This window comes from Rhinopithecus bieti, unplaced genomic scaffold (assembly GCF_001698545.2).
Source record: "Rhinopithecus bieti isolate Rb0 unplaced genomic scaffold, ASM169854v2 scaffold_57391, whole genome shotgun sequence".
Classification (NCBI taxonomy): domain Eukaryota; kingdom Metazoa; phylum Chordata; class Mammalia; order Primates; family Cercopithecidae; genus Rhinopithecus; species Rhinopithecus bieti.
The window spans coordinates 130,778-145,452 of NW_016824250.1; positions in this window are offsets into that span (position 1 = coordinate 130,778).

Below are 14,675 nucleotides of genomic sequence, written 5' to 3' on the forward strand. Positions count from 1 at the left end.
TATATAAACAGAATTCAATACTATACACAATGAAAATAAGTAAACTACTGATACATGCAACGAGGTGTACATATCTTACAAATAAAACATATATGAAAGAAAGAATATATAAAAAGAATTTCTACACAATTTATATAACTCGAAAAAATAATATAGAATGTTAGAAATCAGAATAGTGCTTAATTTGGGGTAAAGTATTGGTGTTGAAAGATCTCTTAAATAGGACTTTTAGTCTGCTGGTAATATTCAACTCCTCAACGTTTTTTATATGCATGTTACCTTCAATAAAAATATTTTAATTACAATGAATTATACCATATTGCTTTTACTACAATTTTAATCATAGAGCAAATCTAAGCAAGGACAGCACTTGCATGGCAAAGCCACACAAATTATATCTCCAATCTATAATCACACTAAACATAAATTGAACTTTATAGCAACCTCTGGCATAATGTACTTGTGTAGACTTTTATATTTTATCAAAAAATCTTTTGAATATAAGGGTCATTAATAAGCAATTTAGGTGAAATTGGATTTAGAGATTGAGGGGAAAAATCTAACTATTACATTTGTTTCTTGGATGGCAATTTAATATCTTATTCACGACTAAATCATTATCTGACACAGAATTACTAGATTGCCTAGTGGAATTACCAGTTAAAGAGATGTAAAGAATACATGTGTTACATTATTCCTAACAATGTCTTGAAATGTACATTAGAGACAATTGCTTTACTAGACACATAATAATGCTTTTAAATCAAGAATCTATTGAAGGTTTTATCATACCTGCACTATTATAAAACCCCTAGGCTTTTTTTAAAAATTAGATAGGACTATTTGTTATATATCAAGTTTATTTTTTCAAAACAAAGCACAAGTAAACCGGCAAATTATCTGGGTAAAATATCTCTAAACCTTCATCAGAGACAGAGGATAAGAGAATGGCAGTAATGCAATGTAATAGCAAGAAATATTAACATCTGCCTTTCTTTTGATTTACTAAGGTTTTACAGGGTTTTTAATATTCACAAAAGTCAATTTTATAATTACCTCAAATGATATATAAAATGTCATCAAATATAAAATCACTGCAAATTACTGGTGGTTTGAAATTAAAGCCCCACACAAATGTTGCTAAAATAAATGTATCTACATTTAGTCAAAATTTTCAAACATGGAAACTGAAGTTTACTAACTAGAAAAATTAAATTCTGAACAGTTTGAAAGACATCTTAATCAAGTAGGTTAATAAACTTTGTCCTTTTATCAAACAAGGGATCTTTCAAGACAATGTCTGTACAACATTAATTCTTCAATCTTTTAATATGATAATTCTACATAAAATAAGCTCAGTTTATTTTTTCATAATGTCACATCCTGATTACGAATTATTTATATGGAAATTATGGAGTTTTTGTCTATTTACATTTCTCAAAATCTGAAAAAAAGTACTGAAATATGGGAATGAAATTTGAAGAGTTAACATTAAAGATTTTTAAAATTCTAGGACATTAATTGCCTATGTTCTCCATTATCAAATTAATGTAATTTGTGTATTAGTTAATCAATAAAAGATACAGAAGTAATCACAGAAGGATTAGGTGAAGGATTGTTGACTAAACATCCTTCAGGATAATTGAGCATGCCTGGGGCCCGGGTTACCTGATACTTGCTTTTGGGCTGCCTCACTTGTTCACTCACATTCTGTCACTTTATGGTGTTCCATTGAGAATACATCTAAAACCCACCCTGTTCAACTCACAGAGCTGATTTGCATCCAAATTACTGATATTTTAGCCTCTAAAAGTTAATCTCAAATGCTTGTGCTCAGCAGCCATTGGTTTCCACAAAATGCCATGTAAGAGAACTTTTTAAAGCTTCAATATTATGTACTTTAGGAACATGAACTCTATCTTAAAAGCCTGTGCATTTGTAACTAGTCTTAAAAATAAGATTTATTTAATCTATCAATTATATTCCTTAATGAAATACTTGGTATTGCTATTTTTTATAGATTTTGTAAATTTTAGAATAAAAAATTAAGTTTTAAAACTTGCCTTTTAAAACAGTGTTCAAGTTTAAAATATGCTATAATCCTAATCATTTCAAGGATACCTCATTATACTCTAAAATTTCAAAATATGCTTGGGGACACAAAACTTTGATATTCACTGTATTACCTACATTAAACAAATACTAATTTATTATTCCTAGTGAAAATTGGTGCATCTTTAACAAAAGATTCCTAGTAGAAGGTTAGCGAATACCTTTTTACCTTTTTTTCTGTTTAATTTTCTTCCCCTTTGTAAATATAGAATCGTAATCGAGAAACCTCTTGCCTGGAAATTGTTTGCTATTGGGAAATAAGAGTATATATTATTATCCTGAAATTTACTAACAGGAAAGTAAAAGATTATTATTTTGTTGGTGAAATGGATAGCTCCAATACCCTGACACAGTGTAAGAAAAAGTGTGGGAAAAAATAAATCTATAGAATATGTTGGTTTTGTTCGTTTATGGTTTTGATGGTAGTAACTTGCTTTATTTAATTTTTAGGTTCAAGTTAATCAACTCAAGAAATTAAGTATTTTTAAAAATATCATTATACGTTTGCACATCTATATATGTGGACCATCAAAAAACTTATCACAATATATTATCAGATTTAAAATAAAGACTTCATTAATATCCCTAAACATCAAGACTTTAAAAAAGTTCTAATTGGTATCTAAATGAGATCAATATGTTTACATTTTGAATAATCTATGTTTAATGATTGATATTTGATTTTATACTATCTCTTTTTCTTTTACAATTCATTTTTTGATAAAAGCGTGAATTGTTTGCTTGGTAAAGTTTTCCAAAATGTGGGTTTCCTAATTGAGGCCTGTCATTTTACTGAAAATTTTAATTCAGACTTTATATCACCTGAAAGTTGACAGGCAAATCTTGAGACTTAATCAGATTGTGGTTGAGAGGCTTCACAATGGTAGGGTATAATTTTTAAATATAACATAAAGTAGAGTTGGGGAAATAGATAGTAAATCATTATGATTATATTATCCTTATTAGTGAGAGCTGATTGTTACTCTCCGTGCTAATACAGTTTTGTTTTGTTTTGTTTTGTTTTTTTCTGATGAGAATCACTATAAGTTATCCTGTTGCAAGTAATTTGAAGGAGACACAATGTCTTCTCTTTGGGGCTGCCATTGTTTAGATGCAAAGATGCTGTCACTGGGGAGACTTGAGCAGAGCTTTAACCACTGAAACCTGTTAAGCAGTGCTAAGCTACACTTTATATTGTCTCCTTAATGTTTGGGGTAATGTTTGTTTCATGCTGTCATATAATAAACTTTCAGGAATTAAAGACAAACCATTGTCAACTCTTGGTGCAAAGTAGTATTGAGCATTCCTTTTGTCATTTCCTAACTGTTAACTGAGTTTCTATAATGAGCTAGGCACTGTTAGGAACTGGTAGCTTAAGAATTAGTGAAAATGGGCAGGGTTCCTGTTTTCATGACATTTGTGTTCAAATGAAGAAGACCAATATTAGTTAAATAACCTTCCTAATTAACGTATCACTACTGGTTGAGAGTGCTGTAAAAGGAAAATAAAAATATTATTTAATTAATCATTAAGGGAAGGAACTAAATCTCAAGATAAAGCGAGATGTAATGAAGACAGTCCAAGGCTGGACACATTTTGGAGATGATAAATTCCCATTGGGATATATTTGTAGAACATGCAAATGTTTCCCAAGTTATTTCGGATACTAGTTGAAAAAGAAAACCCAATAGCTGAAAAGACATCTGTAAGATGTAGGCCTCACAATCTTTATATTAGACATTGAATAAAAGGATCACCCCTGAAAATAAGAAGTAGAAGCTATTCAGTTGCTATTTCAACACTGTAAAGCACAGGCAATCTCATCCTTCTTGTTTGCCCTGATGGTCCACACAGGAAACAATGTGTAAACAGAGAACTACATCTAGTTACACAAAGTTTTGACTTCTGGATAGGTGCAGATATTACTTCAACTGCTGTTCGCAATACAAACCAAATGGTATATTGATTGCATTAATTTCACCAGTATGAGGCCTACGAACTTGCTTTGTCTAGAAATACAGAAAAAGAGGCCACATGTAAAGCAACCATAAATAACCATGTACAAAACTATGAACACAAGCTGAATAGACTTAGAAATACAATTTTCCCTATACCATGAAGTATTTCTCTACATCAGCAATTCTTTATGTGTGAGAGAGAGCCATCAAAGACACTTTAATAAAAAATAAATCATAATTTTTGGACGCTAGGAGGTAATAAATGGGAAACAGAAGAACTAGGAAGACAAAATGTAGGAAATAATTTATGGAGAAAAAGAAAACAAAAGAACAACTTTTTACTTAGAAAATTTTGCAGTCTGATACCTGCCTTACTCACATGGACCGTTATTCAGAAAAGATCAGTGATGACAGATGTGGCTTTATTATGGGCAGAACTTAATGTCAAGCAGCTGAGAAACTGCACTTCTTAAAGAAAATTAATCCTGACCCCTTCTAATTGGACTCCTCTCTTCTTTCCTCCTCAAATTCTCATCTGGAGCCTGCAGTAAACGATAGCAGCCTTTGTGGGATCTAATGGTCTGAGTGATTTTACATTCTCAACTCTTTCTGCTGGTAGTGTTCATAAACACCTTTTCCAAGCATCAGTGTCTAGAATGGGATGATTCATCTGAAAACATGGTCATTTATTTCATTAAAAGCTGCTTAGGAGTGATATATTATCATTTACATATAAATGTTCCTATCTATTACTACATCTTTTCTTTCCTGTCATACATTTCTCTAGGAATAATGGATGATATTGGTGTTACTAGTAAGGCTAATTTATCATAAATGAAAAAGATCATTATTATATATTATATATCTAACCACAAAAGTAGACATTCCTGTAATATGAAGGTGTAATTCTGGAGGATGTGTGGTGGAACAGTGTTGCATTTCTCCTGGTTAGAGACCTTATATTAAAATCTCAGGAAAATATCCATAAACAATAAACAATAGCAAATTGCAAGTATTCTGGAAAAATATGTTAGAAGAAGAAAATCAGCAATCAGCTAACAATATGTATTGGACAATAGGAAAAGTGTAGGTGTTTAATTTTACCGCCCCGTGAGTATTCTCCAAGTGACACTGAAGATGTCACTCGGTGATAACGATGAAGTGCAGGAGAAATGTGGTGAATTTTATTTTGAAGGCTGCTGCCAGCTGGAGAGCTGCTACAGGAAAGACTGTGATTAAAATGATGCTTCTTCGTTCTGGAATGACCCATCTTCCATGTTCTAGCAAAATGGTTCCTTGTCTTTGGGGTACTGACAGAATTCACATGCACAGTAGTTCACTAGGGCAGTTTCCTGTTTTCCTGTCCATTATCTTCTCACAAGATGGTCAAAGCTCCTCATAGCATTCTATATAGATGTTGTCCAAGAGAAATATTATTTATGCTATGTTTGCAATTCTAAATTTTCTAGTAGTCACACTGACAAAAGTAAAAAACTGAAGAAATTCACTTAAATATGTATTTCATTTAAAATAATATCTAAATTATTTTAACACAAAATCTATATGGACATCATACATGATAATTTTATATAATTTTTATTTTGATGCTAAAGTTAAAAAATTTGGTATGTACTTGGCACTTACAGCATATTTCAATTTGAACTATCCACACTACAGGTATTCAATAGCCACATGTGCCTAATGGTTACCACATTGGAGTGCACAGCTCTACATAATAGCAGCAAATCTGGTTATTTCTCTCTTCATGTGACCACAGTCCTAAATCTAGTAATTAGGTATTTTGTCAAGGTCTTCCTCCATTTACACACACTGAGAACCCTGGAAGTTAATGACCATGTCCCCAAAGTCAAATATAATATATTCTATTAAAGTCCATTCCAAATTTTAAAGACCAAATTTGTACCAGTAGTAATGACTCAATTCATAAATAGGGTATCTGAAACTTCAAGTTTCATCTCACTTTTATATATTAGGCTTGTGCGTTCTTTCTCCTTGAAACTGCTTCTTAAATATCTCATTGTTGAAAAAACTTTTGAAATGCCCCTATTATGCACTAGATAGAATAAATGAATCCGTCAGAAACAAAAGAGAATTCCGAACTCAGTGAGGTTGTGAATCATACAAGGCATATTGTCCATAGGCAAATTGTATGTTCGTAACGAAAGCCATAAACCTTATTTTTTTTCAAACAGAGGTAGGTTCCAATCTTGCCTTCTGTTGTTTATCTGTTTATATGGCTAACTTCTCTATCCATGACAATAGGAAATAATTGCCCTCTCAGACAAAAGGAACAATATTAATAGTACTTGATATTAATACATATAATTGCTACCATGCATTGAATATTTGCTTTGGGTCAGATTTTTTGCTAAGGATTTCACAATCATTAATCACTTATTAAATGAGGTATATTTCTTTAAATGAGGTAATATAATATTTGCAATATTGCTATATTTTATCAGCGTGATTGCTATAATAAAACAATAACATTAATGACAATGATTATTACTTTCCTATTTTCCTAGTTTTCTGCCTTGCTTAATTGATGAAAATATCTCAATTATTTTTTATATTAATAGAATGAAAACTGCTAATGACAAAACAACATGTGTTATCCATTATATGAATATCCAGGATATAGCATGTTTATTGCTTGGAAATCTTTGGTGCTCGAGCACTTAATAAATAATGAATGAATAAATGAATAAGTGAATGAGCCAAAACAGGGCACTTCGAATTCTAAGTCTTGCTGTGGTAAAGCAGAACTGTATCAGGTATGCTTTCTATCCCATTTAAAGAGTCATATTTACTAGACAGCCCCAAGATTTGTTAAAGCAAACCAAAAGAGACGTGTTGTTTAGTCAACGAGCCCCAGTGTTTATTGAAATGAAGGAAACAGAACTGATTTGATTTCTCATATTCGTCCTTTGCTGCCCCTCCCACTGATGACTAAGTCCATAGGTTTATTAACAGCTTAACAGGCTGACATACACAGTGACAAACCTGTGGGCGTAGATCCATTAAAAAACTGCTCTGCCTTTTGCCTGTGTTCAGAGCTGGGAATTCATTGAGTTGGCTTACTTTTCAAAATTTACTTTCAAAAGTATACAAAACATTCAAGTTTTGTGTATACCATAGACATGTGGGTTACAAACTGTACCAAATCAGGAATAAATGTTAATGCCCTTTTATGTACAAAGTTCTGTATCAATTCGAATTTAAAAGTGCTCATCAAGATTAATTGACAAAGATAAACAGCATTTTGCATTAGATGTTATTTTAAATGACAATCATTGCCTTTAACTTTCCCTTTTCTTTCCAACTTTACTTCAGTGTAAGTATTTTTTTATGTAGCTACATTTCCTATTTACAGTAACAGCAATGTAATTGCTAATTTGGATGTGAAAGTCTACATCAGAGATGCATATCATTATTATACATCTGGGATGTTTATTTAAAGAATTTTCATCTTTTAAAGAACAAAACCCATTAAAGGGTAACATTTTATTGTAATGGCTCAAGGATTCTGGTCCAACATTTTCAGGATACTTCTAAAGCCAGCATTAGAGCTTCTGATGACAGACTTATGTCAAATAAAAGAGATTATAATTCTTTACACATGATCATCTGGGAGAAATTTTGATGGAGTTTTACTTAAAGAGACAAATAAGTTCCAAGGTTTTCCCTGAATGGGAAATGGTTGTAAAATATGTCTCCATCTTGTTTCTTTCCCTCTTTGTTTCCTTCTTTCTTTCTCCCTCCCTTTCTTTCCTTTCTTCTTCTTCTTCTTTTTTTTATAGCAGAGAAAGGAAACTTCGAAATTGATGTCATGTGAACAGAAGAATTGAAACCATTACTTTGAAGCCCTAAAAGATGAAAGATTACTGCCCGAGGGGAAGTGAGCTTGTTTCTGAAGGTGCTATAACTACCTCACCGTAAAAGTTTCCACAGTCCAGCTAAAGAGATTCCTGGGAAGCCTGTCCTCTGTCTGATCACCAAGCTATTGGGAAGATATCTCAATGTAGGGATGAGGGCACACAATTCACAGATACACTGCCCTGCCCTTCTCAGCTGCATAAAGGTTCAGCAGGCATTATTTGTGTTATACACAACATTTAATGGAAATAACCCATGACCTACCTTTCAGGAAACTAATAGAAAACTTAGCTTGAAAATACACTGAAAGACGAAAGCACTAAAACATTAAGGAAGTCACCAAACTCATGAGCATTATCAAGTCATTCTACTTTTGGTGACTATACAGTTCAAAGTTGAGTTTGAAAACTCCAGACAGACAGGTTTATAGATTTCAATTTTGTCTTCAAATTATTTATTTTAACTATTTGCTAAAGGACATTTATAGAGCATTAGAATAATAATAATAATAATAATAATAATAATAATAATCCCTTCTTTAGTAAGCACTATGTATTATCAAAGAGTTACCTATGAAGTGCAAGAACCTGGTAGGATAACTAAAGGTTAAGTCATCAAGAGCAAGACCATTATTTTCTCATTTCAAAAGATCTATAAAAGGGCAGAGGGCAGCTCTTGCTGTGTTAATTCACAAGCATAAATATTTGAAAATAAAAGCTTGCAATGTGTGTCTGATCCAAAGTTACAAGAATAAATGTCAGCTAACTTTTCTTCCTTTAAATTTATCTTTTCCTGGAGCCTTAGGCAGACCAAATATGATTTGTACTGAAAGGAACCACATATTTAATATGTGTGACACCTAGCTTATCCATCTAAATAAATAGAGATTGTTGCTAGAAGTTACTCTCACTGGTTTTACTCANAGTCCATTCCAAATTTTAAAGACCAAATTTGTACCAGTAGTAATGACTCAATTCATAAATAGGGTATCTGAAACTTCAAGTTTCATCTCACTTTTATATATTAGGCTTGTGCGTTCTTTCTCCTTGAAACTGCTTCTTAAATATCTCATTGTTGAAAAAACTTTTGAAATGCCCCTATTATGCACTAGATAGAATAAATGAATCCGTCAGAAACAAAAGAGAATTCCGAACTCAGTGAGGTTGTGAATCATACAAGGCATATTGTCCATAGGCAAATTGTATGTTCGTAACGAAAGCCATAAACCTTATTTTTTTTCAAACAGAGGTAGGTTCCAATCTTGCCTTCTGTTGTTTATCTGTTTATATGGCTAACTTCTCTATCCATGACAATAGGAAATAATTGCCCTCTCAGACAAAAGGAACAATATTAATAGTACTTGATATTAATACATATAATTGCTACCATGCATTGAATATTTGCTTTGGGTCAGATTTTTTGCTAAGGATTTCACAATCATTAATCACTTATTAAATGAGGTATATTTCTTTAAATGAGGTAATATAATATTTGCAATATTGCTATATTTTTATCAGCGTGATTGCTATAATAAAACAATAACATTAATGACAATGATTATTACTTTCCTATTTTTCCTAGTTTTCTGCCTTGCTTAATTGATGAAAATATCTCAATTATTTTTTATATTAATAGAATGAAAACTGCTAATGACAAAACAACATGTGTTATCCATTATATGAATATCCAGGATATAGCATGTTTATTGCTTGGAAATCTTTGGTGCTCGAGCACTTAATAAATAATGAATGAATAAATGAATAAGTGAATGAGCCAAAACAGGGCACTTCGAATTCTAAGTCTTGCTGTGGTAAAGCAGAACTGTATCAGGTATGCTTTCTATCCCATTTAAAGAGTCATATTTACTAGACAGCCCCCAAGATTTGTTAAAGCAAACCAAAAGAGACGTGTTGTTTAGTCAACGAGCCCCAGTGTTTATTGAAATGAAGGAAACAGAACTGATTTGATTTCTCATATTCGTCCTTTGCTGCCCCTCCCACTGATGACTAAGTCCATAGGTTTATTAACAGCTTAACAGGCTGACATACACAGTGACAAACCTGTGGGCGTAGATCCATTAAAAAACTGCTCTGCCTTTTGCCTGTGTTCAGAGCTGGGAATTCATTGAGTTGGCTTACTTTTCAAAAATTTACTTTCAAAAGTATACAAAACATTCAAGTTTTGTGTATACCATAGACATGTGGGTTACAAACTGTACCAAATCAGGAATAAATGTTAATGCCCTTTTATGTACAAAGTTCTGTATCAATTCGAATTTAAAAGTGCTCATCAAGATTAATTGACAAAGATAAACAGCATTTTGCATTAGATGTTATTTTAAATGACAATCATTGCCTTTAACTTTCCCTTTTCTTTCCAACTTTACTTCAGTGTAAGTATTTTTTTATGTAGCTACATTTCCTATTTACAGTAACAGCAATGTAATTGCTAATTTGGATGTGAAAGTCTACATCAGAGATGCATATCATTATTATACATCTGGGATGTTTATTTAAAGAATTTTCATCTTTTAAAGAACAAAACCCATTAAAGGGTAACATTTTTATTGTAATGGCTCAAGGATTCTGGTCCAACATTTTCAGGATACTTCTAAAGCCAGCATTAGAGCTTCTGATGACAGACTTATGTCAAATAAAAGAGATTATAATTCTTTACACATGATCATCTGGGAGAAATTTTTGATGGAGTTTTTACTTAAAGAGACAAATAAGTTCCAAGGTTTTCCCTGAATGGGAAATGGTTGTAAAATATGTCTCCATCTTGTTTCTTTCCCTCTTTGTTTCCTTCTTTCTTTCTCCCTCCCTTTCTTTCCTTTCTTCTTCTTCTTCTTTTTTTTATAGCAGAGAAAGGAAACTTCGAAATTGATGTCATGTGAACAGAAGAATTGAAACCATTACTTTGAAGCCCTAAAAGATGAAAGATTACTGCCCGAGGGGAAGTGAGCTTGTTTCTGAAGGTGCTATAACTACCTCACCGTAAAAAGTTTCCACAGTCCAGCTAAAGAGATTCCTGGGAAGCCTGTCCTCTGTCTGATCACCAAGCTATTGGGAAGATATCTCAATGTAGGGATGAGGGCACACAATTCACAGATACACTGCCCTGCCCTTCTCAGCTGCATAAAGGTTCAGCAGGCATTATTTGTGTTATACACAACATTTAATGGAAATAACCCATGACCTACCTTTCAGGAAACTAATAGAAAACTTAGCTTGAAAATACACTGAAAGACGAAAGCACTAAAAACATTAAGGAAGTCACCAAACTCATGAGCATTATCAAGTCATTCTACTTTTGGTGACTATACAGTTCAAAGTTGAGTTTGAAAACTCCAGACAGACAGGTTTATAGATTTCAATTTTTGTCTTCAAATTATTTATTTTAACTATTTGCTAAAGGACATTTATAGAGCATTAGAATAATAATAATAATAATAATAATAATAATAATAATCCCTTCTTTAGTAAGCACTATGTATTATCAAAGAGTTACCTATGAAGTGCAAGAACCTGGTAGGATAACTAAAGGTTAAGTCATCAAGAGCAAGACCATTATTTTCTCATTTCAAAAGATCTATAAAAGGGCAGAGGGCAGCTCTTGCTGTGTTAATTCACAAGCATAAATATTTGAAAATAAAAGCTTGCAATGTGTGTCTGATCCAAAGTTACAAGAATAAATGTCAGCTAACTTTTCTTCCTTTAAATTTATCTTTTCCTGGAGCCTTAGGCAGACCAAATATGATTTGTACTGAAAGGAACCACATATTTAATATGTGTGACACCTAGCTTATCCATCTAAATAAATAGAGATTGTTGCTAGAAGTTACTCTCACTGGTTTTACTCATATCCATTATGATGAGTTTGATATATGTATATATAAACTTAAACCCCTTACAATAGTTAGCACTGCAAATATCTATTGTAAATACATTCTACCGAACCTGAAGAAACTTGTGTGTAATTTTGATGAGTAATTTTAACCTTCTGGATCTCAGTGTCCTTTTCGTAAAATAATTGATTTGAAAAAAAAAAAAATAAGGTAGAACTTGATGCCTAAGAATAATGTTTTAGGAACAAAGAGAAAATAGTCAAGTATGTATGTATATTATCCTACTCTTTCCATTATAAAAAAATCTAATTAGTGATTTATTTTCTTCATATTTAAAGAGATAAATTATTAACCAAATTTTCTGATACCTCTTTTTGCTCTGAGGAGCTAGTTTGTTTTATAAGAAGGTATTAAGTATTTCTGTGGAGCTGTTTTAGAAATAAAAATAAATCAAATTTATAAACCAATTTTATACAAAGTTTCAATAATAAATGCATGTCTTTGGCTCTTTCCTTTATCTTTTGAACTACATATAATATTATAACTGACTGATCTAGTTACCTTGAAATTCAGTTTGTCCCCATTAGATTGTAGGCAATTATCTGTTTGGATGAAGTAAAGAAATAAATCATCTCCATTTTATATGAAGTGTTGACATTTATTGATTTACTGTTCTCTTAAAATCTTTCACAAAATGTTTTTTTAAATTGCAATAATAAGTGGACAGAAATGAATGGACTTACCTCAACTAGAGTAATGTGTTAGCATGTAATTCATTGTCAAAATTTCGTGATTACATTTTCGGTAAGGAAGTTAGTGCGTTTATTTTTCACTTTTATTTTCTGTTAGTAAATAATATTAAGACTAAGAGGTGATATGTATCTATCATTCTGTACTATGCACTGCTTCTTCTCTAAGAGTGGGTGTTTGAAGATATTGCTCTATTGAGAAATACAATTATTTCCTTTCAGATACTGACCATGTGTTATACTCTCTGGATTCACTAAACTCAAAGTCCTTCAAAAGAAAATATTTCAAAAAAGATTTAGCTCTAAATAATTTAGGAAGAAGAAGTAGATACACTATTGTGAGTATAATAAATGATTAACATTCAGATACTTCTGCATTAATATTTAATAATAAAATGTGTTGCAATGTAGCATACAATATAAACTTTACTAGATATATAAAAACACGAAGCATGAATCATTCAGATCATCTTTCTTACCAGTCTGCAAGATGGTTGTTAAGTACACATAAATGGCACCTCTCTACAACTACGTGATTACATCTTTATCTTTCAAGTCATAATTCTTTTTATGTTCTTCACCTTGCTGCTTTATCAGCTTTCCCATTTATTAATTATCTATTATCTTTCTTATTTTTGTTTTTGTCTTTATCTCTAAAACAACAGGAGTGTGGCTGTTAATCAACAGGCAAATAAATTGCATTGAGAAATTATTACATTTAGATATGTTTGCATGTGAACATATGAATTACACACAAATCCTATAGGTTTATTGGAGAAATATGTCACTTTCGTTATAAAATCAGTTTTGTATTTAAGCATTTTTAACTACATCAGGATTTTTCTAAAATCAATCAAAATGTTGTTACTAAGTCTGAATTAAAAGGACAATAAATGGATCATAGAGGCTTCACTCAAGAAAGCAGGTGCATTATCACCTTAGAAGAAAACACATAAATTGTAGAGAAGTTCTAAATGTCAAATTTTACCCTAAGTTATTTTCATTTTTTTGTGAGAAGTATGGTTGAATTATCTGAATTCTTGCTTTATTTAAATCATACTGAAGGACTGTATCTTTGTAGACAGGGTCTGTTTCTAACCCTACTGCTTTTTTATGTGAAACTTTTTTCTTAAGTTACAAAAGTCTATGACATATTGATAATATGAAAAATATGAGGTCAAAGACTCTAGCATCACCTCCTGTTGGACAGTCCATAAATGGCATTCCTACATACTTCTGTCCCCGGGGTGCTTGATGTGCTCTTACAAATTCCCATAGTTTAGTGCTCTTAAAAGCTAAGACATGGAAGGCAAATGTGAGGACAGAACATGTTTTTTTTTTTTTTTTTTTTTTTTTTTTTGAGACAGAGTCTCGCTCTGTCGCCCAGGCTTGAGTGCAGTGGCGCGATCTCGGCTCACTGCAGGCTCCGCCTCCCGGGTTTATGCCATTTTCCTGCCTCAGCCTCCCGGGTAGCTGGGACTACAGGCGCCTGCCACCTTGCTCGGCTAGTTTTTTGTATTTTTTTTTTTAGTAGAGACGGGGTTTCACCGTGTTCGCCAGGATGACCTCGTGATCTGCCCGTCTCGGCCTCCCAAAGTGCTGGGATTACAGGCTTCAGCCACCGCGCCCGGCCCAGAACATGAGTTTAAACAACTTTTACGTTCTTAATACTTCAAGAAATAAACCTTTTGGCTGGAAATTTTATTTCAATTTGATTAGGCTAATGATGCTTGAAAAAGCTGATGCCACTTCAAAATCATTGGCTTTTGTACAATGTGCTCAGTTTGACTTTTGAAAAACCTTTCTTCCCTGCCAATTGTGTTGCCTCGAACAGTTTTTTGGCATTATTTATCTGTTGGGTTATTGTATTTCATTGTACAATCTTAGTGTACCTGAAATGAAAGTAGCTGAAAAACCTTATGTTCTATTAAAGGCATACACTAGTTCTTACACAGGAGGAGAAAAAACCTTAATGGAAGTTTGAAAATCATTCCAAAGAATGTACAAACCTGACTTGGCAGGTTTGGAGTTACTGCACTAAACAGACTATTCAGCTGGAGAGTGAATTTCAGGAAATACAATCATTGTTGGAATTATATTGGCGCCTCTTGG